Source organism: Nannospalax galili, unplaced genomic scaffold, assembly GCF_000622305.1.
Source record: "Nannospalax galili isolate Female #2095 unplaced genomic scaffold, S.galili_v1.0 scaffold386, whole genome shotgun sequence".
NCBI lineage: Eukaryota > Metazoa > Chordata > Mammalia > Rodentia > Spalacidae > Nannospalax > Nannospalax galili.
Window position 1 is genome coordinate 3,606,659 of NW_008356676.1, and position 25,264 is coordinate 3,631,922.

General features: G+C 42.0%; 1 pseudogene; it reads right to left on the reverse strand.

Annotated features, from left to right (window-relative positions):
• Positions 1 to 2,680, reverse strand: part of LOC115067887 — a 43,740-nt pseudogene extending 41,060 nt beyond the window's left edge.
• Between the last annotated feature and the right edge of the window lie 22,584 nt (positions 2,681 to 25,264).

The window sequence follows — 25,264 nt, forward strand, 5'->3', positions numbered from 1 at the left end:
TGTCCAGTCCCAGAAACTACACTAGGCGCTGATCACCAGACAGTAGTTTCTCTGTAAGTATTTGCTGAGTACATTGAAGGTAGTGGTATGTTCACTAAAAGAAATTAAGCAGAGGGTAGGTAGAAGATGAGGGCAGAGAAGTAAAGGGATGGGCGATGGAACTCACCAGAATCAATCCTACCCAAACTCATACCAAACCTACAAGACTTTGGTAAGAGTCTATGCAATGAAATAAATCCTAAGCACAGGAAATAGGCTCAGTTTATACTTTAACATTTTACTTTATCTTATTTTTTGTGCATAAGCATATGCATGCCACAGTGCATGTGTGGAGGTCAGAAGATAACTTGAAGGAGTTGGTTCTCCCCTTCCACCTCTTCTATCATGTGAGTTCCCAGAATTTAACTCAGTTGTCAGGCTGGGCAACAAGTGGCCTCACTTGCTGAGCCACCTTGCTGGCTCCCTTCAGTTTATCCTTTTTCTTTTCCTCATTTTAAAATCAATTCTTTGAGAATATCATACAATGTAGTTTGATCATATCTCCCCTCCTCCCAACTCCTCCCAGATCTACCCCTCTTCTCTACCCACCCAACTTTGTGTTCTTCTTTAAAAAGAACTCACCAAATCCAGTTAGTGCTGCCCATATACTCTTGAGTGTGTGGCCATCCACTGGCGCATGGATAACTTACCATGGGCCACATTTTTAAAGAAAATTGACATTTCCTTTCTCAGCAGCTATCAATTGCCAGTAGTCCTCAGCTAGAGTTGGGACATCGTGCCCACTTCTCTCCAGACTGGAACCATCATGGAAGAACATCTGGGAAAGCAAGCACAAGATAGGACATCGGTTTGGAAGTTTTCCTGTGGTCCAGACAAGAGCTGGTGGTGGTTTCCCCAGGAAGGCCAGGGAGGGCAGGCTTCAAATGTGTTCTGGAGGTAGAACCAGTAGGATTTGTTAATGGACTGAATGAGGAGCCTCCCCAAAAGAGAAGAATACAATATGATTCTGGGATGTTTGGCCCAAGACAGTAGGTGGATAATAGTGTCATTAATGGAGAGGTGAGCATTAGCTTCTGGAATGCTGACTGCCAGGTGGGTGGAAATGGCTAGTGAGAGAGAGTGAAACCCTAAAGTTAGTTTTGGTGGGCTATATCTTGAATTCTTTTTGAAAAATATTTATTATTTTTATTTTATATGTATGAGTATATTGCCTGCATATATACATGTGTACCCACGTTGTGCAATGCCTGTGGAGGTTAGAAGAGGGTGTTGGATCCCCTGGAACTGGAGTTATAGATGGTTGTTAGATGTCATGTGGGTGCTGAGAATCGAACCCAGGTTATCTGCAAGAGCAGCCAGTGCTCTTAACGCCTCTGAGCCAACTCTCTAGCCTGTGCCTTGAATTCTTATTAGAATATTTTACTTAAGGAGGGCTTTACATATCACAAGGATAGGTGAGACCCAAAGTTTTGGAATCAAAGGTTCAAAATTCTTTTTGCTACATTTTAATTTACTTATAATGTGTACATATGTATGTATATGTCCATGGATGTGCATGTGTCACCACAGGCATGTAGACGTCAGAGGACAACTTGTGGGAGTTGGTTTTCTCCTCACCATGCAGGTCTTAGAGATCACACTCAGGTTGTCAGGGTTTGGTGGCAGGCACAGTTACCTATTGAGCCATCTCACGCAGGTCCCTGGTAGCAAATAATTTTTAGTATTTAGATCCTGAAGATCTTATCTTGGAAATATTCAAACCTTGGTTTTAATTGCCCTGTCCCACTTTTAAGAGACAAGGAATATTTACTTTAAACAAAAGCTTATCGAAAACTCAACATGTAGGATAATTTAATTGTTCTGACAGGCCCAATCTTTTGTATTCACTTCCTTTTTCATGTCTCTCCAGGTGTTCTTACATTAGCAGCAAAGATGTCGTCCTCCCACTCGCTGCTGGATTGATGCTAGAGAGTCTGTGGGTAGAGATTCATTCCTTTCACCTAAAATAGCTCATTTTCTTAAAACACGAAGTTCACAGAGAAAAGCACAGAAGGACATTATTGGGCCCTATCTGTCCTTTAAGACCTTAGTGGAACTAGGTTTACATTCTTTCTTCGAGGTCAGCTTTGATGGGTTGAGGGGGCAAGTGGATCATGAAGTTTCTGAATAAGAGGAATGAGGAGGCATTCCAGTGAGGAGAAGGGGACTATCATGACAGTCCTGTTGAGGCTGGTTGAGCTTGTACGGTGTGGCCACTTTTGTCTTTGAGATCTACCCCTTTCATGTCATCTTCCGGAAGCTTTCAGTACTCTAACTCCCTGTTGATTTTGATAAACTTTCCTGAGATACTATATCTTCTCGCCATGTTCCTGGGCAATATTTCATGTTGCTGTTAGTTACAGATACTTTAAAAAGGGCTTACTTAGGGGAGTGGGGATAGTAGACATGAAGGATGAAAGAAGAATAATGGAGAGGGAGGTTTAAGTAGAGAGGGGTTGGAAGGTAGCTCAGAGGAAGGGAGGATAACCAGCACTAAGCTTGTTTGAAAAAGCCACATGAAAACCTATTTCATAAACCACACACACACACACACACACACACACACACACACACACACTCATATAAAAGAGTTTAATTGGAGCTACCATACACAGGGGAATACACTCACCTCAGGAGCCATAGTTGCCAAATAAAAAGCCCACGGCCAGGTGTTAGATACTTCCCCTTCAAGTTATTAGTCAGAGGTAACCTAGAAACTCCCAAGAGTACAGGCAATTGCCATTGCTCTTGGTTGCTCAGAACTTGATGATAAGATCCCATTGCTGAAGACACCACACAGTTTGGTCACACATCATGGAGAAGTCAAGTTGATACTGACTAGGAAGTTTCTTCCCTGCTGGCTAACTTTCATAGTATCAGAAGGTGCTATGCAGGCTACTGGGGGGGAAGGGGTCACCAACAATCTTACCCAGCTGCAAACCTTGTGAACTATAATAATGACTGGTATGGCAAGCTATGCCCATTGTGCAGTAGAGGCAAGAATTCTATGGGGGTAACCAGCTGCTTTCTGATTGGCTTTAAGGTCTACTCCATAAGAGGAAACATGTGCCTGATGCAAATCTGGTCAAGAACCCATGGTTGGGAAGCTCACAGGCCCTAGGTGTAAACTTACTATTATTATTTTGCTAAATGGATATAGTATCAACTGGCCCTCTGAATTCATATCTCTATAGCCATAGATTAGTGTAGTCTCAGACCTCATCAGAGAAGTTTCTTTGTGCAGTGAATTGGAAGTTAACACAAAAACTCACAACTGGTCAGAGTGCAGAGAATGAGTGACTGTGGAGTGCTTAGTCACAAATGAGGTACCTATATCACACCCTTCTCCAAGTTCAGTGACTAGTTCAGGAGAGGGGCAGAATGACTATAAGAACCAGAGTTTGGGGAGGACTGGAGCAAAACAGTGTCTTCTGGATAGAGCAGCTGTACTCATGGCTCACAGCAGTTGTGGCTGCCAACACAAGATCCGCACAAGGTCAAGTCAGTCAACATCCCAGCATGGAGTAGGAAGGGGTTCATGGCCTTCACCAACTGAGGAGCTATTGACAGTTGATGGCTTCTAGGGGAGACAGAGTCAGCTTTCTTTAAGGGTGTGGCTCCTGTAGGCCAACCATACTCCAGTGAATGGTCTCATACCCAGAAGTATATGGACAGCACAAATTATAGGTGGGTAAAAGAGGACATGATGCTGTGGGGGTCAGGCAGTGGGGGTGGATCTGTGTAGAATTAAGGGGAGGAACTGGGGTAAATATGATTAAAATACATTGTATTAAATTCTCAAAGAATTAATAAAAGTATTTAAGAAATAAAAAGGGTTGGGTCTCCTTAGACACATTTTAAGGCATAACTAGACTTTCTATCCTATCTCTACTTCCCCTTCATCCCAGATACAGAGAGAATAGAGGAAGTAACTGGCAAGAATAGACAATAATTTTCTTACTTGATTAACTTTAAATCCCCAGGTACCCTCTTAGGCACTGCTGGTGGTTTTGCCTATGGTGGGAAGGAGAACACTCCAGGAATGAATTACCAACCAGGTGGCCTTTTCATGTTGCTTTTGGGTCGTCCACACAGAGAAGATGAAAGTCACAAGCACTTACCCAGCATTTGGTTCATCCATGTAAGATGGTGTAAAAAGACCCTCAGAGCCCTTGATGCCCCACCCCTAGGGCCCCTGGACACCTGGAGGCCAGCACAGCCACCTCCCAGGGATCTAGGACCCCAGCAGACATCATCACTTTGCAGGTAGTCACTGGAGATTGACACCCACCTGAACCCAAAATCCCACAAATGGAACCACAGGGGCCACAAAAAACAATGAATAAAAGCAAATCATTTACCTCTTCTCTGAGTTTTGGATTGCTCAGCTACAAAATAGGGATATACTAGTCCCCTGATTACCTTTCACTGGCTTTATGGACATCAAATAACTTTTTGAATTATAGTATATTTGTCCAACCAAAAACCTAAATGTGTCTGAAGGTAGGAGTAGGCAGGTAATGTGAACTTTCTGACTGGGGACAGGGATGAGGTAATAGAGAGTGATGGGCCTGTGGTCAACTGAAACACACATTTTGCAAAATTTGAATGTTATAAAACAATGTGGAGCCATATAAAACACTTGTGGGTTAAAAACTGCTCTGGCCTGCAAGTTACAGATTCCCAGATGCTGTAAAATAGACTAATTTAACAGCTGTTGTATAGTGAATCCAAGTGGGAATATAGGTGCTGCCTAGAACAGAGAGCTCTTAGTGTGTTGTGACTGGAGAAGATGCTCCCTCACACATTTCCCTCTTGAAGTCCAGTAACTGAAATCCTGACTGTGAGAACTTTGGTGGGGAGTAGGTTAGACAAAATGGTTTCCATTAAGACACACATATATTATCTACAATGGAAAACCTATTGATTCTTTTTGGACCCTGAATGCCTAAGTACTTCAAGACAGTAATAAGAAACCTCTGTAACTGTGATTATATACGCCTTAGCTTTAATATTGCTATGTAACTGCCACTGTGTGTCAAGCACCTTACTAGGGACTGGAATTTCAGAGACAACACAACTTAGGCTCTCTCTTCCAAGGCACTTGAGAGCTAATGGGAGACTGGAAAGGCCAGGGTGCTGCCTATTTGCTCACTACCCTATACCCAGAACCCCATGGTGCCCACAACCCAGTGGAAACTTAAAAAATGGGTGGGGGGATGAAGTGTTACAACCCATAACCATCTGTGATACAGAAATGCTGAAAGTGTGTGAAGAAGGTATTGTGAGTTTATTAAATAGTCTAGAAGAGGGGAGAGACTGAGGAGATGGACACATGGGAGGGGATGGGGGCTGATGAGGAAAGAAGGGGTCTTCCTGGGACTCCTCTGAAGGTCTATGAGACTTGAGATATAGAGTCCCCAGGTTGTCCAAGGAGCAGGGAGGCTAGCGAAGGGCTAGAATTGAGAGAGCCAGCTGGAGTGCAGGTGGTGACAGGATATCTTTGAAGACTCCATTGGGGCTGTTAGGTGCTGGCTGAGAAGGCTTGGGCTGATTGTCAGAAGGCTGTTGGCCTGGGAGGGCTTGCCATGGGGTCTTATTATGCTAGTGGCAGGTGGATATCCTAGGCAAAACAGAGCTCTGTGATGTCTGCTGCCTCCTTCATGAGCCCTCTCCTTGAGTACAAGTTCTAGACTTTTCCCTGATCTTCATGTTCTCATTCTTCTCCTGGTACCTGCTGAAGTGAGTTATCTCATTATCAGTGATGATTTTAATAACTGCATGATTTTATGTTGGTAAATTTTCCCCCAACAGCAGGACTGTTAATTGCAGCCCTTATCCGTAGCTGTTGGAACAAGCTGCTTTGCAATGAAAACAACTCTTCAAGGCTGGACTTAGAGCAAGGTCAGCACGTCCTCTGAGAGGCTGGAGGCGAGGATTTCAGCTTGATTCTTATGTTTGTGGGCAGAATTAGTGGTTTTCCCTTAATTCCCACAGGCTCGCCTACCACATTTCAGCCTCACCTCCCGCCGTCCAGCACTCAGTATACAGAGCCCGATTGTTCACCAGTAGAGCAGGCCTGATGGCTTCACATTGGGAACTACCGAGTCATGGTGTTCCTTTAATTCCTACAGGCCTTCATTTGGGGGATGATCCAAGCTGACTCCTGGTATTGTTGTGAGGAAGTGTGGGGTAGCTGAAAGAACATAGGTTGGGGCGCAGGGGGCAGCTGCTTCAATTTCTTCTCTCTTTTCCCCATAGTACTATCTTGTCTTGAGCGCCTAACAACTTTTTAGGAGTCTCAGCTTCCTCAACTTTACATTGCATATAATGGTACTGACTTTCATTTGTTACCTAGAAAACAATCTTCAGCTCAGTTGCTTGAAAATACAATGGCCCATGGAATTCTACACAAGAATTTGAACAACAGGCTAGATCTTAGTCTACCAGATCCCCAAGGGAAAAGCTCGAAGCACTTGCAGTTTCCTGCCTCTCTTCCTCATGTGCCTGACCCATCCTTAAAGTTTAGTACCCTCATGGATATGTAATGAGGGATTAATATGGAATCTTTCTTCAGGTTCCTTAATTCTAGTTTAAATTTATTTTTTATTATATATTTATGTGTAATATGTATTTTTTATCATGTTTAAATCATGTTAAACATACCTGTCTTCTGGACTTTTATGATTTTTTAATGGTAAAAAAATCTAATATTTTGAGAGGCTGGAGAGATGGCTCAACAGTTAAAAGCACTGAGTATTCTTTGGGAGGACCCGGGTTCCATTCCCAGCACCCATGTGGAGGCTAACAACCATCCATAACTCCAGTTCTACTGGATCTGATGCCCTCTTCTGGCCTCCACAGCCTTTATGTGACATGGGTGCACTTATATACATAGAGGCAAAACACTCATACACATAAAAAGTTAACAAATCAAAATCTAGTATTTTGAAATATACAGCATATAATTAATATCTTTTGTCACCTCATTATGTGATAATAGCATACTAGAACTGCTCCTATCTAACTGTAACTCAGTATCCCCCCAAACAACTGGCCCCTGTCCCTTTCTTCCCCTCTAGAAGCCACCATACTGCTTCATAGCTCTACAAGATGAACTTTTAAAACACTGTCTATGTGTGAGTGAGATCAGGCAGTGATGCTCCTTCTGTGCCTGGCTTATTTCAGTTAACATAATGAGTTCCATCTGTGTAGTTACAAATGACAAAATTTTATTCTTATTATGGCTAAGTAGCTTTCTATTTTGTATATGTACTGCATTTTCTTTACTTACTCACCAGCTGATGGGTTCCTTGTGAAGCCTTATGCCTGGGCCCACCAAATGCTCCTGCAATGGGACACACATCCTCTGCCTACTGTTACTTTTTGCTGTAAAATGACCACCCTTCTTCCTCAGCCCACTTCCCAAAGATGCTTTCCTCAGTGAAGTATTGCGAAGAAAGCAATTGAAGAAATTCACATCAAGGTGCCAATAAACGATGGATCTTTATACTGCATTTCTCTTGCAGAAGCCTTTGCATTTTCTAATGGAATTCCCAATCAATAGTAGAGTCACCCTGGTGAAACTTTTGACTGGCTGACAAAGGAAAGCCTAGAATTTCAGGCATTATAGGGAAGGCAATGGTGTTAAGGTTGGAGAAGTTGGATGGTGTTCAGTTGGCCCATTATGCCTGTCTGCCTACCGTGCTGGTACCTAAAGCTCCCCTGGGCTGCGTATGAACAAAACCCACAACCCTTCCAGGTCCACATCCAAAGATGGATGTTATCCTTTGGCACCCACAAACTACTCCTTCAGATATCTAAAGGACTAAGATCCAGCTTGTTATTAAAATTCTTGTGTAGCATTTGCATGGCCCATTGTATTTTCAGAGTTCTTTTTATTCATTAATTAGTTATTCATTTACTTAATGCAGTTTTTAATTGTGTACTTATTCCATCTTGCAAAGGTGGAATTATTTGGAGGAACATTTAAAAGAAATTAACAGTATGACAGAGCTTATAATTGTGCTTTAATCTTAAATTAATATCCCTCCTACTTTCACGTTACCACGACAATTATCCCGAATGGCACCAGAAGCAGGAAATTATGTATTGCCCTATATATGGCATTCCCTCCCAGAGAGCGCACCATTTATCACAACTTTTTAATCTCCTCCATGTGCAAGGGAAGATAAAATATCTCAATATTTCAGTGTTTGGAAAAGATTAAAGCGCCAGCAAACATTCGTGTTTGTTTTCTCACCCCTTGTGCTGTGTCTGAGTGGGTCAGAGTTGGGTGATTTGGATACACTTGAGGAATGTGACTGTTGATTTCATATTTCTGGGGACTCTGAAAAAGTCACGCAAGGACCCCTAGCAGGAAATCTTGAAAACATGCATGTTTCTATCGATATTTCTTTCTTTCTCTACTTCCCCTTTTTTTCAGACTGGTCTTAACAAGTATGTGGCGAGTGCCGTTAGCTGAACTGAGAGTACAAAGGACAAAGCCAGTCCTAGATCCCTGGACTGGCTGGGGATTTCTTTGTTCTTCGAAAAGAACCCCAGACTTTAGGTCTGAATCTCCGGAATGAACTGTTGCCCCTGTTTTGTCTGCTCTCAGGGGAGCTCTGAGGAAGATGCTCTGGGATCCTAGGGGAATGGCACGCTGAACATGTTATTTCTCAGACTTCTCCAGCAAAAGGGCACCAATACAACATATATGCAAGTACTTGGATTAAATAGACATACTATAGTATATATTATTTTATATACTGTTTTTTGAGATGGGATCCTACATAGCCCAGACTGTCCTCAGATGCACTATGTAGCTAGGCTGGCCTTGAACTCCTAATCCTCCTACCTCTACTTGGAATTACAGATGTGAACCACCACACCTGGCTATGCTATGTATATCTTTAATGTATCTGAAAGAGTTGTCTTACATAGCCATGATGGTGGGCATTGGCAGTGGGTAATTCGATGTTGTAATCTTGAATTGAAATTGGAAACTCTGACAAAAGTTTTATTTTGTAGTCTAAAGACAGAAATTTTTTTTGGTGGAGGTCTTCAAGCTTTGCTTTTTATTTCATTTATTTATTTTTAAATATTATTTTTGAGAATTTCATACATGAGTATTGTAATTACATAATTTCTACCCTTCTCTGTCTCTCTCCAGAACCTCCCATGCCCCCCACACCCTTATGATTTCTTGCCTTCTTTGATTTTTATTGTTGCATATACATACATAAGTTTATAATACACACACACACATACACATACACACACACACACTGCACCAAGTCCCTTTAGTGGTGTTCATGTGTACATGTGTTTAAGGCTGCCCACTTGGGGTTTCCTCTTAACGACTTCAGTTGATTGGATAAGGCCCACCCACATTATGGAGAGTAATCTGTTTTACTTCAAGTCAATTGATTAGAAATCTTGATCATATGTAAAAAGAATCTTCACAGCAACACCTAGGTTCATATTTGATCAGGCAAATGGGTGTCATTATCTAACTGTGTTGACACATAAACTTGACCTTCACAGAGATCAAGTGTCTTGCAGACTGTGGGTCCATAGGGCCTTTTTCAGATGACAGGCAGTGATGTTGGCAGTTTCCTCTGTCAGTTGATTCGATTCCTCCCTTTGGAGAAAAGCTCAGTGTGGCCCTTGTAAGATTACCAAGGTTGGCCAAGGTCATTCTTTCTTCTTCCATTCCTTCCTGTCTCCCATCCCAGTTCTGTTGGTCCCTTTCTGCAGCAGCAGCAGCAGCAGCAGCAGCAGCAGCAGCAGCAGCAGTGTGTGTGTGTGTGTGTGTGTGTGTGTATATGTATATGCATTCATGTGTGTGGGTGTATGTGCCTATGAGTACACATGTGTATGTGAGTACGTGTGTGTGCATATGAATGTGGAGGCTAAGACAACCTTTGCCGTCATCCCCAGGTGCTGTTCACTTTTCCTCTCATGTTTTGAGACATGGTTTCTCACTGCCCTACTACTGGCAGATTCAGTTAGGCTGGCTGAGCAATACACTGGTAGCAGGGACATGCCTGCCTCTGCCTCCCTAAGTGCTGGGATTTGCCAGCACTTGCCATCATGCCTGGATTTTTAAAAAACATGGGTTCTGGGTATTGAGCTTATACCTCTGTGCTTGCAAAGTATGTACTTTCCCACTACAGCATTATTTTTAAATACTAACTTTTAAAATACAAGTAGAATATACATGCAGAAGAATGCACACTCATCAGTGCACCTTGATAAATATTCATCAACTCATCAGATCCATTACCAGCTTCCTTGTGTAACCAGCCCAGACCCTGAAAATTGTTTTGCCCTTAATTTTTTTTGATGCAACATGTAACTCAATATTTTTCTTTCATTATAGTGTAATTTTCTGTGGAGAAAGATCTGAGAAGTGCTCTGAGCAGATCCCTCTTTCTGTCCATCCTTGAAAACAATAGGTACTGGTTTGTTACACATGGGGCATGTGCTAGATGCTGCGGCCATGCCCAGTTGCTCAAGAGATGTTGCAGATCGTTAATCGAAGCTCTGTGGGGAAAATAGGAAGGGGCCCCGCTCAGTGCTGTGAGATAAAGGTTTGCAGGGGAGCTGCGGCAGCTCCAAGCCAGCTGGCTTTGGCCCTCTTGCAGGTCCCTCCAATAAAGGAGAGTAATACTCCCAATTTGGCCTGCAGAGAAATGTGATAACAGCTTTGTCTGAACTCTATCTCTTTGGCCGATTCCCAGGCTTTGATGGTCTGCCACCCGACCCACCTGTCACAGAATTTCAGGGACCTCTTTGTTCTCAGTGAACTGTGAGGATTGATCATCTACTAGCTGATAAGTATTGTGGTAGGATTGATAAAGTCACTATATTCTACTCTCTTGATAAGGTGCGGTGTCTTAAAGCCAGGAGCCTTATCTGCCTGAAGGTCCCTCAGTGCCTTCTTCCCGTCCCAGACCCTAAGCATGGTATTCTCCTTCATGTCCTTAATTCTCCTGTCCTGCTCAACATTACTCTTGATCACAGATATTAGTTCCCTGTGGCTTCCAGCCCCTGACACTATTCCAGGCCAGCCTATGTTTCTTCTGTCAGTTGGACCATTTCTCACTGGGAACCTGCTGACCCATCCTGACATCACGCCATCTCCCTCCTGCCATTGTGTGCCTCTCTTTGCCCAGCTTTCTCAAAGCATCTGTTACCAGTCCTCTCTGTTCTGCTTCCAGATGCCTATGCTCTGCTCTCTTCTCTGGTCCCAGGATACCACATTTTCTTCCTCTACTTACCTCTGTCTGCATTTTGAAAGACCTGTCTGCTCTCATAACCTCATCATTCTCCACTGCCCTGTTGTCCCTGTATCATCATTGGATGTATTTGGGGGTGCACCTTCATTGCTACTCAGGGTCCAGGGTACAAAGTTTCATCTGTGGGTTGAGTATCCTTCCATGATTCATCCCTGGCACCTCATCTCACCAGAGAACCCATGTTTTCTCCAATTGCCTCTGTGGGACAATGCTTTAGCTTGGGACCGATGAGAGGGATCACAAAGACTAAGTCTTCTGTGTTCAGGTTGTTCTGCTACCTGATGCACTCCACACAGCCCATTGTCCTGCTAGGTCTTTCCAATGACCCCAGGAGAGAGTGACTTTTGTTCCTCAACTCCACTGGACTTAAGTAAGTCTGTATTTGAATGTTTAACCTCCTATTGAAAAACAGACTAATGATCCCCCACCACCCCCCACACAATGAGTAAGAAAAAATGCTATTCCTAATTCTCAGAATGTATGCTATTGCATGCAAAAGGAAATGAAGGCTTTAGGCAAAATTAAGGATGCTAAACATGTGACTTTGAGGTGGAATGATCCTGAATTATTCTTCTGCTCAATATAATCATAAAAGTCTCTGAAAGTAGAAAGAAAAACCGACGCTTTTGTGTCAGAGTGACCTGATATAAGGAATCCCCACCAGACAGGATAGCAATGAAGATGGAGGAGGATCCACAAGCCAGGGAAGGCAGGTGCTCTCTAGAAGTTACAAAAGACAGGGAAACAGATTCTCCCATGGAGACTTTCCAAGGGAATGTAGCTGTGACCACACCTTGATTCTAACTCAGTGAGAATGGTGTGCAACATCCAACCTCCAGAATGGTATGTTAAGAAATGTGTATTGATCTAAACTAGTGCTTTGTTACAGAGCAACGGAAAACGAGCACTCTCTCCATCTGGACGTAAGCACCAAGAGAACACATTTGATCTCCGTGTTTCGCTCACAGTGAGGCGTAGTGCCTGGCATACACTAGGCACTCAGTACATGTTTGTTTTTATAGCCTTAGGCCTGCCTGGTTCGAGGAAACTTGGCTGGCGTTTGTGTGTCCTGCTTCCTCAGAGTCCTCAGGGGTCAGGGGTTGGTGGTGGGGGAGAGCTCCCATACTGGCTCCTGGCCATCAACATTTCTTGTGACCCATTCTTGATTTATTTTATTAACTCCCTGTTAATAGATGCTATTTTAAGATTGGACACTTCCTGGAGGTATCTGTAATTAATAAGTTAATAGTGGAGCTATAAACACATCTACACAGAGAATTGGGAAGCAGAAGTGATGTACCATCTAGGTGGTGACAACGAGGAGCCTCGGTTCCGACCAGTTAGCTTTGTTGTCCATTTTCATCCTGGTGAACAAGGAATCTGGAGACAAGGGTTCTGAACTCAGCTGAATCTCACTAGAGAAATGATGTTCCTCCTTGACCCACCTCACTGAGGTGGAGCAGAGCTCCTGAGCCTCTTGTCCCCAGTGGGCTGGGGAGAGTGAAAGTGCACAGGGTGAATGTTGTCTGCCTTTTAGTTGTGCCCAGCTTAAATGTTACTTTCATATTAAAAGAAATCTCCATTCCAGACACATAACCTCGCTTGTTGAATTTCTGGGTAGGATGCTCTCATCTTCATTTCCCGAGATAGCCTAGAGTTATAGTCAGCAGGTCCTGAGGCTGCTGGTCATGACCACATTTGTGTTTTCTCTCTTTACCAGAAGCGGAACTTCTCTCCTCCATGCCCATCTGAGCTCAGGTCATTGAGCAATACTGTCCTTAGCCACCCATTTGTCCTTTGGACAATTACATAGTTTCCTTTTCTTCCCTATGGAGTTCTTAATCCTCTTGTTTCACCTCCTCCTGTGATCATCTCTGTGATTTGCATCTGATATGTGGAGCAATGGCCTTTTCCCTTCTGCTCTGACACACCTATCTTCTTCTTGGTGGGCAATGAAAGGGCCGTGTGGGATCTGGGTCACAGTTAGAGTTCTTAGCTCTATTGCCAGGCAGTAGGGAATTCTAAAACAGCTCACTCTTCTCCACAATTTCTTTATTCCAGAGGAGCTTAAAAATGGACAATCAAGAATCCCTGCTTGGCATTCCTCAAGGATGCTTATCATCCTCAGGAAGTAGCTCAGCCTCCTCACCAGGGTTTACAGAGCTCTCCATGGTTAGGTACCTCTTTCCCTTGAAGTCTTAGTTTTTAAATCCTGCTTTAGACTCTACTTTCTGGCAATAATAAACAACGTAAAGCAACCAGAGCATGTCATATTCTGTCTTATTCCAAGACATTATAGGCACGGCCCCTTTATCCTCATCCCTTTCCCTTTCTCTCTTTTGGTCTCTCAGTTCATTTGATGTTTACTAACTTTGGAGGGGGGAGCTCAACTAAGGCCTCAATTTCTAAAGGAAATTTCTGATTCCTACCTTCTCAGATATGGCAGGTACTACTTTCGTATATAATATTAACGTGTCTTTAATTCTATTTTGGCTTGATTCTAATGGTCTGTTTCTTTATCAGAGTCCTTTTCACTCCTAACAGTCTACAGACTTTTTGCTCTGCAGGTAGGACACACCTTTTGTGTTTGTGGAATCTCAGTGCCTAGAGTTTCACTGTCTACTCTGGTCCCACTAGCTGAAGGTGGTTACTGAGTACTTGCTATGGCTTCCCTGAATTGAGACAGACTGGAAGTACAAAAACCCACACAGATTTCAAAGACTTGGCACAAAAATAATATTGAGCACTCTCATTTATACTTTAAAATTTTGACTACTTCAAATACAACTTAGGATATACCGTGTTAAATAACACAGATTATTGATATTAATTTCACCAATTTCATATGGCCACTCATAAATTTAAGCTTCAGTTTGTGGCCCACATTATATTTCTCTTGACCTGTGCTGGCCTAGAGTGTATATTGTCTGCTACATCTGCTGAATGAATAGATTTGTGGATAGATCCAGGGTGTCTGTCCTCCCACCTTGGCTCAGCTTACGTCATTTGCTTCAAGAACAGCCCCACAGCCCCTTCAGGCTTAGCACTCTCAAATGGGTAGCCTGGCTGTGGTCTATGGACCCCAAGGGACAGAGTAACCTAGGATGGAACACACTGTTTTAAGCCTGTGGGTTCTATCTTGCAGACAAATTGTACACCTGTGTTCTTATTTCCTGAATCAAATTGAACATGATATCTGGAACTGAGCAGGGCAAATGGTCATTTTGAACAATTACAACATACTCTGATGTCATCCGGGTGATTATTCTTACGAGCAGTGGGTGAGGACACATTTTGTACTGGAAATTGTTCATTGTGTTTGAACATGAAGTTAAACAAAATGTACTGATTAACTTGAGAATTTCCTAAAGAATCTCTATGACCTTCAAGAACAAAGAGCACTTCTTTGGTGGGGAGAGTAACGGTAGCTTTCCTTTGAACATGAAATTCTCACTTTTTTTCTTGTGTTGCCCTTTGTGGGCTGACTGTGTAAGTAAACTTGGTAGAGAAGTGCAGATCCTGCCTAATTGCCATCAGAAGTCCGAATTCTGATTTCTTGAGGATTTGGTGGTTGCTTAGAATAGCCATGGATGTAGAAAGGACATGGTATTTGGAGGGTAATAAAGCTCTAACCAAACACAAAAATTCTTTAGCTTAGTTGACATTTTAAAGCCATATTTTTAGTACACAACAGCTTTTAGTTCTTAAAGCCACACTCAGCATGTACATAGTGCTTTTATAATCGTAAATTCTTTCACACAGTATCTCACTGGGTCCTTGTACTGAATGGCCTTTTTAAACAAAACTCTTCTCAAAGTTGCCTGTGCTTGAGGGTCCATGGCTGCTTTCTCCTCACTTCACTTCCTTGTCATGCTCCTAGCCCCATCACTCTGTTGGCACTGGGCTTATAAAGGTCACTGTGACCGACAGGCAGCACCTCCAGGTGTCAATTTCCAGTCTTCTCATCTCACTTGACCCACTTGAGTCATTTGACACAGTCGATTGCTTTCTCCTTCTTGAAATTTTTTCTTCATTTGGCTCCAAGGACGTCACACCTGCCTAGCTTTCCTCTGACCTCATGGGCAACTCCTTTTCACGTCCTTGGTAGTTAGCTCTGCACTGCCTGGGCTTTTATTCTTAGAATTTCCTGGATCTCAGATATCAAATGGCTTTTCTTTCCTGTTGATACTCATTTCTGTTTTCATTGGGTCTCATGATTTTAAATATCACTGATGTGTTAAAAACTCTTAAATCTTCATCATGAGCCTAGTTCTCTCCTTTAAAGTCCAGAGTCATATGCCTTACTTAGACATCATCTGTACTTAGATATCTAAAAACCATCTCCAATTTTACATTCCCAAACTCAGCTTCTGTATTTCCCCTATGGAAATGCTCCTTCCATGGTTTCCATTTTATTTAAGGCCAACTTCTTCCTTCCATTTGCTAAGAGCAAGAAACTTAGAGTTTCCCCAAATCCTTACTTTCTCTCACAACCTACATTTTTAAATGTATTTTTTATCGAATTTTTTGTGTATTTCATTGAAAACTTCTTAATCATCTTTATACCCTCTCCATTATCCACATCTTCCCACAATATTTCCACCAGATTTAATGCATTCTGTCAATTTTGTTAAGGTCTATTGAGCCAAGTTAGTATACCCAGATGTCCCTTAGTGCAAGTTCATTCACTGGGGCCTAGTCAGCCTATCTAGAGTCACTTCCTTAAAGAACATTCTCCTTCACTGAGCAGTAATCAGCTCCCAATAGTTCTTCAGTTAAGACTGGGGCCTGCTGCTCATTTCCCCAGTTCTATGCTGGGCTTTTGTCTGCTTGAGTTTGTATGGGTCTTGTGCATGCTGACACCATTCCTATAGATTCATATGAGTATGGTCCCAGGAGGCTGTAAGACTCTGTTTCCATATGATCATATATCTTCCCCTGGATCTTATAATCTTTCCATTCCTTCTTCTGAAATGGACCCTGAGCCCTGTGTGGTTAGAGTTTAACATGGGAGTCCTGTCCAAGGACCTTCACTCTGAAGACTTTTATTCTCTATACTTTGGTCATTTGTGTCCTTTTGTGTTCATTGCCCTCTTTGCATGATGGAGTTTCATTGATGAGAGTTGAGAGATGCATTATTATTCTCTCTACTCCTTGTTCCATGATGTTCCATGAGCCTTAGGTATAGAGAACTTCCATTCTAGATGTGTCACTTAGGGTTGGACATTTCATAGATACTTATTCTCTGTGTGTGACCAGTTGTGGAACTCTGTAATTGTCTCTGTTGCAAAAGAAACTTCTTTGATGAGTGATGACTGGCATAATTGTCTGTAAATATAAGGATCCATATTTAGCGTATAGTAAGAAATTACATTTGTCTAGGGATGTGACAGCTTTAGGGTTTTCTCTAAGCTCTATGACCTCTCCAGCCATATATATTTGGCTATGTTTATAGTAACATACATGAGTTTCCGCCCATTGAGTGAGCTTTAAGTCCAATTAGGTAGCTGTTGATTACCACCAAGATAAAAGTGCTACTACTGTACCAATGTGGTTTGCTGTGCCAGTCATTGTTGTGGTTATTAGGCCTTAAAGCTGGTGTTGGACTATTGTTTGATGTTCTCCCTTAGCAGCTTACACAGTGTCCTCCAAAACTATGAGAGCTGGCTTTCAGGGAAGTGGCTTCCAAGTCAGTTCCAGCCCTATTGCTCTGATTCCTATGTTGAAAGTATGTCCTGTCTTCAGCAATAGGGTCTTACCTTCAAGTTCTGGGAGGCAATCAAGGGCTGTGGCAATGGCTTGTGTAACTTTGGGAGTCCCTTGGACTACTTGTCTAACAACTTGAAAGGGGGTTTCTCCTGTCTGGCCTGTTTCTTGTTATATAGCCTTCAGCTATACCCATGGACACATGTAGAGATATTGTATGTGTAATTTTTCAGTAGGCTTTTGAACTTCTGCATTTTCCTTCTGGGTTTTCACACCAGCTAAGCATTATTTATCTCTCTTCTCCTTCTCTCTGTCTAACCTTCCCTCCTCCTTCCCCATTTCACTTTTGATAACACCTGTCTCCTATGGTCCCCCCTGTCTTGAGCTCCTTCTTTCCCTTTACCTCTATGGTTCATTTTTATCAAGTGCTATTTAGAATATGGTGATGTTTTACCATCTCCACAGGTGTCACCTGATCTGAAACCCCATCATCCTCTGCCTGAATTAGCTCAGAGGTCCCCACCACAGTTTCCCACTCTGATTTCTTCTCAGTATATTTTGGTTTCAACAGAGCAGAGTGATCCTGCTAAAATGTTAATCAGACTTGCTTCTCAGCTCAAATAGTCCCCACTCACCAGAGTAAGTACTCGAATTCTCATAATGGCATTAAAGGTGTTCCCTGCCTTCAGACCATGCTCCTCCACCTCATTCTAGGACTACCACACTGGCCCCTTGCTGTGTCATTCAGTCCATGGATATGCCTTTTAGCTCTGTATTTGGTTTTCTAGGGGATGCTTTCTCTTCAGACAGCCCATGCCTTTCTCCCTGACTCCTTCCTACTGTCACTCCAATGTCTCCTTCCTGCGGAGATCTTCCCTGACTATCCTACTTAAACAGGCAGCCCCTGCCTGCTACATTCCTTACTTCCCTCCCCTACTTTGTTCATTTCCCATGACATTTATTTTACTTATTCAAAATGCCTATCAGATCTGTGAAAGGAAGAAACTTTAGTTCCATTGCTATATCCTCCAGCACCTAGAATGGTCCCTGACATGTACAACACTCATCAAATATTTGTAAACAAATGAAGGGACAGTTAAACAAATAGCATATTATTATTCTTTTCTCTAGTCTATGAATGAAAAAACTGGGAATTCAGTAAGATTTAAAACAAAACCAAACATTCACATATGCCCACAGACACATATACACACAGAATAAAACTTACAAGCACAGGCATATGCAACTGAAGTGTTCATCTCAGAGAGAGGAAGGGAGGTATGGGGTCAAGATGGGGTATAGACTATTTGTATTTGGTAATGGTAGGACTGATCGCCAGAGGGTTGTAACTAAGCAATAAACTTAAAAAAAATCAGGCTAGTGTTGTACAAATGTACTTATTTTTAAATAATCCTAAAATTTTCATTAAATATTAATTTTCATGATGGCATTCAAAGCTATTTTAAGCACAGAAGCAAGATTTGCATACACTAAGGAAATATGAAATTATATAATATCATTAGATAGCAACTGAACTGCAAGATTCTTAAAGCTGTGATTAGATGAGCTTTGGGCCCTTTCCTCACAGCATATCTGAGTCCTTGTGCTTCTAGCAGTGAGTTGTCAACTGCTGCTTGATGGGCACAGGTGACAGCTTGGAGTACCCCTTCCACCTGATGCTGCTTAGTCTGGGTTTTGGTGACACAGATTAGAAAGTAATGTTTCAAGTCTCACTGAGAGATTTTTCCTCCTGCAGAAACTTTCTTAACCTTTCTGAATTGATTAGCAGTCCCTTGCTACATTTAGATCAACTTCATGGGCAGGGGGCCTCTGAGTTACACGAAGCCCTACATGTAGAAAGTTTCCATTCTTGGTTTAAGATTTTGCTGTCATTATTGCAAATTTCTTAATCACTTTTGAACAAAGGCTCCACATTCTCATGTCCCTCTGTGCCCCACAGGGATTGAGTTATCCCAGTAAGTGATGGGTGGGCAAGCTGAAGGGTGCTAAGTGAGGACCAGGGTGGAAGGGCCAGTAGTCCCCTTCAGTTACACCATATGATCAAAGGTGAGGCTGAGTTATTTGATAGTTTTGTGGGGTTTATTTGTAAAAATTTCCTGCACATATTCAGACATTGCTTCAGTTAATGTTTCACTAACTTTTGTTCCATTGTTTTAAAACTGGTTTCCTGGTATGTTGTTGCTTTCCAGAACTCATGAATCTAAAAGTTTGGTGATGCCACCTGTTATCCTTGGAAGTACATTTTCAGTGATGCTGTTATTCTAAGGATAGAAGGGAAAATGCAATATATAAATCATTACATTCTTTTTTAAAGAAAAATTGCTTTGCTTTGAATTTGAAATCTTAAAACAATAACTATACTCAAAGGGCAGGCATATCCTATTACTAAGAAACCAGTTATCAATGAATGTGCCAGCTAGAGGAGCTGATGGCACTGAACTCTGACTCACTGTGACCAGGAGGAGTGTTAGGTCTGGGGTCATGTGAACTCCCCATCCCAAAGGAGCCCCAAACATAGAAATTTGGTGAAATCCTTCCATATTCAAGTATAGATGGTTCAGTAGTTAAGAGCACTTACTTGTCTTGCAGATGACCCAGGTTCAGTTTCAACACCCACATAGTGGCTCATAAAATCCTATAACTCTAGCTCCAGGAGATCCAACACCTTCTGGCCTCCGCAGGCACTGAAAGCACATGGTGCATGTACATTCATGCAGGCAAAACACATACAATAATCATAAACATAAAATAATCTTACATGAGTCTGTGAGGATAGCTGAAGACTACATAACAAGAAACAGTGCCAGACGGGAGAAACCTTCCTTTGAGCTGTTGACTAGGGTAGTCCAAGAGACTCCCAAAATTACACAGGCTATTGCCACAGTCCTTGATTGCCTCCCAGAACTTGAAGGTAAGACCCTATTGCTGAAGACAGGACATACCTTGGACACAGGATTTAGAGCAACAGATCTGGGACTGACCTAGAAGTCACCTCCCCTGGAGGCTAGCTTTCACAGCTTTGGAGAACACTATGTAACCTGCTAAGGGAGAACATCAATCGATGATCCAACCCCAGCTTCAAGACCTAAAAATCACAATGACCAGCATAGCAAACAACATTGGTGTAATAGTGTTACTTTTATCTTGGGGGTAATCAACAGCTACCTGATTGGACTTAAAGCCCATTCATTGGGGGAAACTCATGTGTAGTCCTGTAAACCTAACCAAATACACATAGCTGAAGAGGTCATTGATCTTAGAGAAAACTCTAAGGCTGTCACATCTCTAGACAAGTATAATTTCTTACTATGTGCAAAATATGGATTCTTAAATTTATAGACAAGTATCCCAGCCACCACCCGTCAAAATAGCTTCTTTTTCAAGAGACAGAGATAATTTACAGAGTTCCACAACTGGTCTCACACACACAGATTGTGAACTGGCCAATTCTAAGTGACACATGTAGGATGCAACTTCTACACCTAAGGCTCATGGAACATACAATAAGGGATGAAGAGAACACTAATGCATCTCAATTCTCATCAATGAAGCTCCCTCAGGCAATAGAGGGCCAGGAATGCAAAAGATAACAAATGACCAAAACACAGACAGTAAGAGTCTGCAGAGTTTGGGTCCTTAGACAGGACTCCTTTGTTAAAATCCACCAACACAGGGCTCAGGGACCATTGTACAAGAAGGGGTAGAAAGATTGTAAGAGCCAGGGAGGAGGTACAGTACCACACAGAAATAGTCCTATAGGTGCCTGGGATCCTTCTCATACAAACCTACAGAAGTAGTGTCAGCATGCACAAGACCCATACAAACTTAATCAGACAAAAACCCAGCAGAGAACTGTGGAAATGAACAGCAGGCCCCGATCTTGGTCAAATAATTATTGGCAGCTGATTACTACTGAGTGAAGAAGAGCTGATCTTTTTAAAGGGACTCTAGATAGGCTGACTAAATACCAGTGGATGAACTTGCACTGAGGGACATCTGGGGACACTAACTTTACATGCTAGGCCTTAACACAAATGGCGGGATGTATGAACTCCAGTGGGAAGGCTACAGGAAGGTGGCAAAGGGGAAGGGAGTATAAAGATGATTTCATTTATGAAGTACAAAAAAATTCAATTAAAAAATCTTAAAAATCTTTAAAAAGTATGTGGGGGTATAGAGAGATGACTCAGTCCTTAAGAGTACTGCATGCTCTTGCAGAAGACCCTGGTTTGGTTCCCAACAACCACATGGTGGCTAACAACTATTCATAACTCCAGTTCCAGGCGATCCAACGGCCTCTTCTGACCTCCACAGGCACATGCATTGGCACATTACATGGGTACAGGCAAAACACATTAAAAAAAAAAGAATGTGGGTGCAAATAAATAACCATGTAATTACTTTTGGAGTGTTAATACTTCCAAGTTTTATTTTATGATAATCTCGTACAATATATTTTGATCATTTTTAGACCTCCTGCCACATCTCCTCTGAGGTCCACCCTCACCTTACCACTGCTTGACTTCGTGTCCTCTATTATTCTTATTATTTTAAAGGCTCATCAAGTCCAGTTTGTGTTCCCAGATGCTCTTAAATGTGGGTCCATCCCCTGGAGCCTGGTTAAGCTAGCTGTTATCATACCCTTAAAGAAAACTGACTTTTCCTCTCCCAGGAGCTATCAGTTGCCAATAGATCCTAAGCTACAGGTGGGGCTTCTTGCTACCTCCTACCTCCATGCTGAGTTTTTGACTGGTGTGGGCTTACACAGATCTTGTGTGTGCTCTCACAAATGCTGTGGGTTCATATATCCAACTGCCCTGTTGTGTCTGGAAACATGGTTTCCTTTTGTTCATTTACCACCACTGGATCTTACAATCTTTTGGCCCTTCTTCTGCAGTGATCACTGGGGCTTGGGAGGAAAGGGTGTGATACAGACATCCGATTTAGGGCTGAGCACTCTACAGTCTCTTATTTGGAGAGACATGATCTCTTTGCTTAGTCCCAAATATTGTTGATAATGCTTTCTGTTTTTCTCACATAGCAAGTTTTCTGAGACAAAGGGAAAATTCTCTAATTTCATCTTAGGCTCTTTATAGTGAACTTCCTAACATTTAACTTGTGAAGAAATTCTAATTTGAAACCCTGTGACAGCAATCTACCTGGTTAGCTAACTTCCTGTGACGGAGATATTGGTACATCTTCCAGTCTTCTGGTCATCTCCAGGATCCTGTCCATCACAGTTAATCATGCCTTTTTCATTTATGCTGCACTGAAATACATATACAATGGAAATCATAAGTGTAATAAAATGTTCTTAATATCTGAGTCAAAATATAAGACGAAATTAAACATTTTATCCTTTTCTTTCATACTGAGTGAAATTCAATATATGTTTATTATAACATATCCGAATTTTCACTCACGTATTTCACATGTGCACATATGTGGTTAGTGGTTACCATCTTATAAAGCTCAGGACTGAGATGGTATGTTGTGTTTTTGCAGTCAAAGTCACTTACCCAAGAAGCTGGTACATTCAATAGTTTTGCTCAGCACTTTTGAATCTTTGCTCTTCTATTCATATTGACTTGCCTTTAAGTCAGTTTAATGCAGAATTTTGACATCTTGGTTGGGTTTTGTATTTGTAAACTATCTTAGTTCCAGTGCAATATCAAAGTACTACAGAGCTGGTAGCTTATTAACAGCCAGATTTTGAAGTCTGAGATAAGCATGTCAATTGGGTCACATTCCAGTGAGAGCCCTCTTCTTGGTTCTTCAAGGTTTTGTTGCATCCTTATATGGTAGAAAGAGGGCTCAAGAGCTCCTGGGGCCCTTTTTAAATAAGGGTATTACTCCCATCCTGAGGGCTCTGTCCTTATGATCTAATTACTTCCTAAAGATCCTACCCCAAAATGTCACTAAAATTTGAACACAAGAATTTTAAGGAATAGAAATATTTGGCTTATAACATGGGTTTTGAGATGCTCTTGACAAGGAAATAATGGAGACAGAAAAGTAAAGGGCCTATGTTCTAGCATGGGCCTGGTGTGTCTCCCAAAGACCCATGCAGTCGATACCCATTCTTCAGCTTGGAGCTTTGGGAAGGTGCTGGAAACTTTGATGAAGCCTAATGAGAGCTTTTAGGTTATTGGGACTGTGTGCCCTCAAAAGATATCGCAGGACAACAGTTTCTTTTTCCAGTGCTTGTGGCGGTGAGCAGCTTGCACACGTATGTACTCCCTGCCATGGTGTGCTGCCTCACAACAGGCCCAAAATCGATAGGGTCAAGTGACTGTGGACTGAAACTTTTGAAACCATGAGCCAAAATAAACCTTTCCTCTTTATAATAATGATCTCAAATATTTTGTTATAACAAGGGAAATCTGATTAGCAAAGCATCACCAAATCTGCAGATGCTAAAGAAGCTAAATTTTGAATCTCTAGGGGCAAGATTTTGTGGATCCAGCAAAAGTTTGTATCTTTCTTACAGTGAGAGGTGTGTGTGGTTAGACATGCACAACCAACTATGGAGAAAACGAGTCTTGCTAAGAACACAAATGTTATTACTTAGGTGGTTTGGATGTTAAGCAAGCATAGCTTTAGCAATGGAGCAAGTAAGCAAGAATAGAAAATATTTCATGTCTAGTCAGAGAAGCCAACTAGCCTGGTCACTGAAGAACAACTCAGTGATAAAGAGGAATTTGGGGGCTTTCTGGATCTCAGGAGGTTCCATCTCTTGGGGTGCAGAGATAAGCCTGAGATGTGACATGTCCTCAGTGAGCCCTTGGAGGTGGTAGTAGATGTTTCTTGACTGAAACACTTCTGCATACATTATACCTCAGTGTGAACTTCCTCTGTGGAGGATGTGAAGTTCCTCTTTTCCCCAAATACTAACATTTTACCTTTCAACACTCCTGTTGTTCCCTTTTGGTAACTGCACAGAATTTTGCACTGGTTTCCATTACCCCCCCCACCACCTTTTTAAAAAAATTTTTTTTTACTAGTTTGGTTCTGCATTTTGTCAATTTGATTATTTTGCTATGTTTAGAAAACATATGTATTTGGTTGAAATCTGTTATCTGTGGTCTGTATAGTCTACATTATGATGAGATGGCTGAGTTTAAGTAGTTCCTGACACAGGAAGTGCTTAGGAATCTTGATTTAGGGGGTTTGAGTCAGCCTGAGGAATAATGACTAGGAGCTCTGATCTAAGGATGAATTGTGAGGGCTGACTGAATAAGATTTCAAGACATGGATATAATGCTGACCCTGAAAAGAATTCAGATTGCCTGATTCTTCTACTCATATAATTTTTCTTGCTTGGAACTCACCTCCTTTTCTCCAACACTAATTTAAACAATGTGTACTTTCTCCAGTAGGTATTTATGAATTTCTTTCATAATTCTTATTAAATAAATCCATTCATTCATTCATTCATTCACTCACTCATTCATTCATTCATTCATTCATCTACCCATCCACTCAGTATTTTCCTCAGTATGCACCATGGTCATCCAGTGCTAGACACTGGACTGGGTGCTGGAAATTTACAACAGAGAAAAACATAGTCTCCTTCCTCCAGACATTCACCATCTGGTCAGTTCTTCTTAGTTAATCCACCTGGACAAGGTCACCATGGTTAGATTTTTGCCTTCCTTCCTTCCTTCCTTCCTTCCTTCCTTCCTTCCTTCCTTCCTTCCTTCCTTCCTTCCTTCCTTCTGGTGTGTTAGGGTGTGTGTGTGTTCATGTGTGTGCAGGTACATGTGTATGTGTGTACACATGCATGTGGAAATCAGTGGACATCCTCTGATGTCATTCCTCAGGTGTTGTCTACATTTTTTTCCAAGACAAGTTCTCCTACTGGCCTGGAACTAGCCAAGTAGGCTAGGCTGGCTGGCCGGTGAACCCCAAAGATTCACCTGTCTCCACCTTCCCAGAACTGGAATTAAAATAATTTCTAACTTTTGTTATAACTCATGATAGGGTCTGTTATTCTGCAGAGCTGGCTCTGTTACACTTATTAACAAAGGACCGCTTTTCAGAATGAATGAATGCTATCAATTGGCTTTTATTTTTATCCATGGTTACTGGTATTGCTAACAAAAATTTGAGGATTGCTAAGGACATGAATAACTGATGAGAAAAGGATCATTTCAATGCAGCCTCCATTGTCAATCTGTAGGCTAAACCTT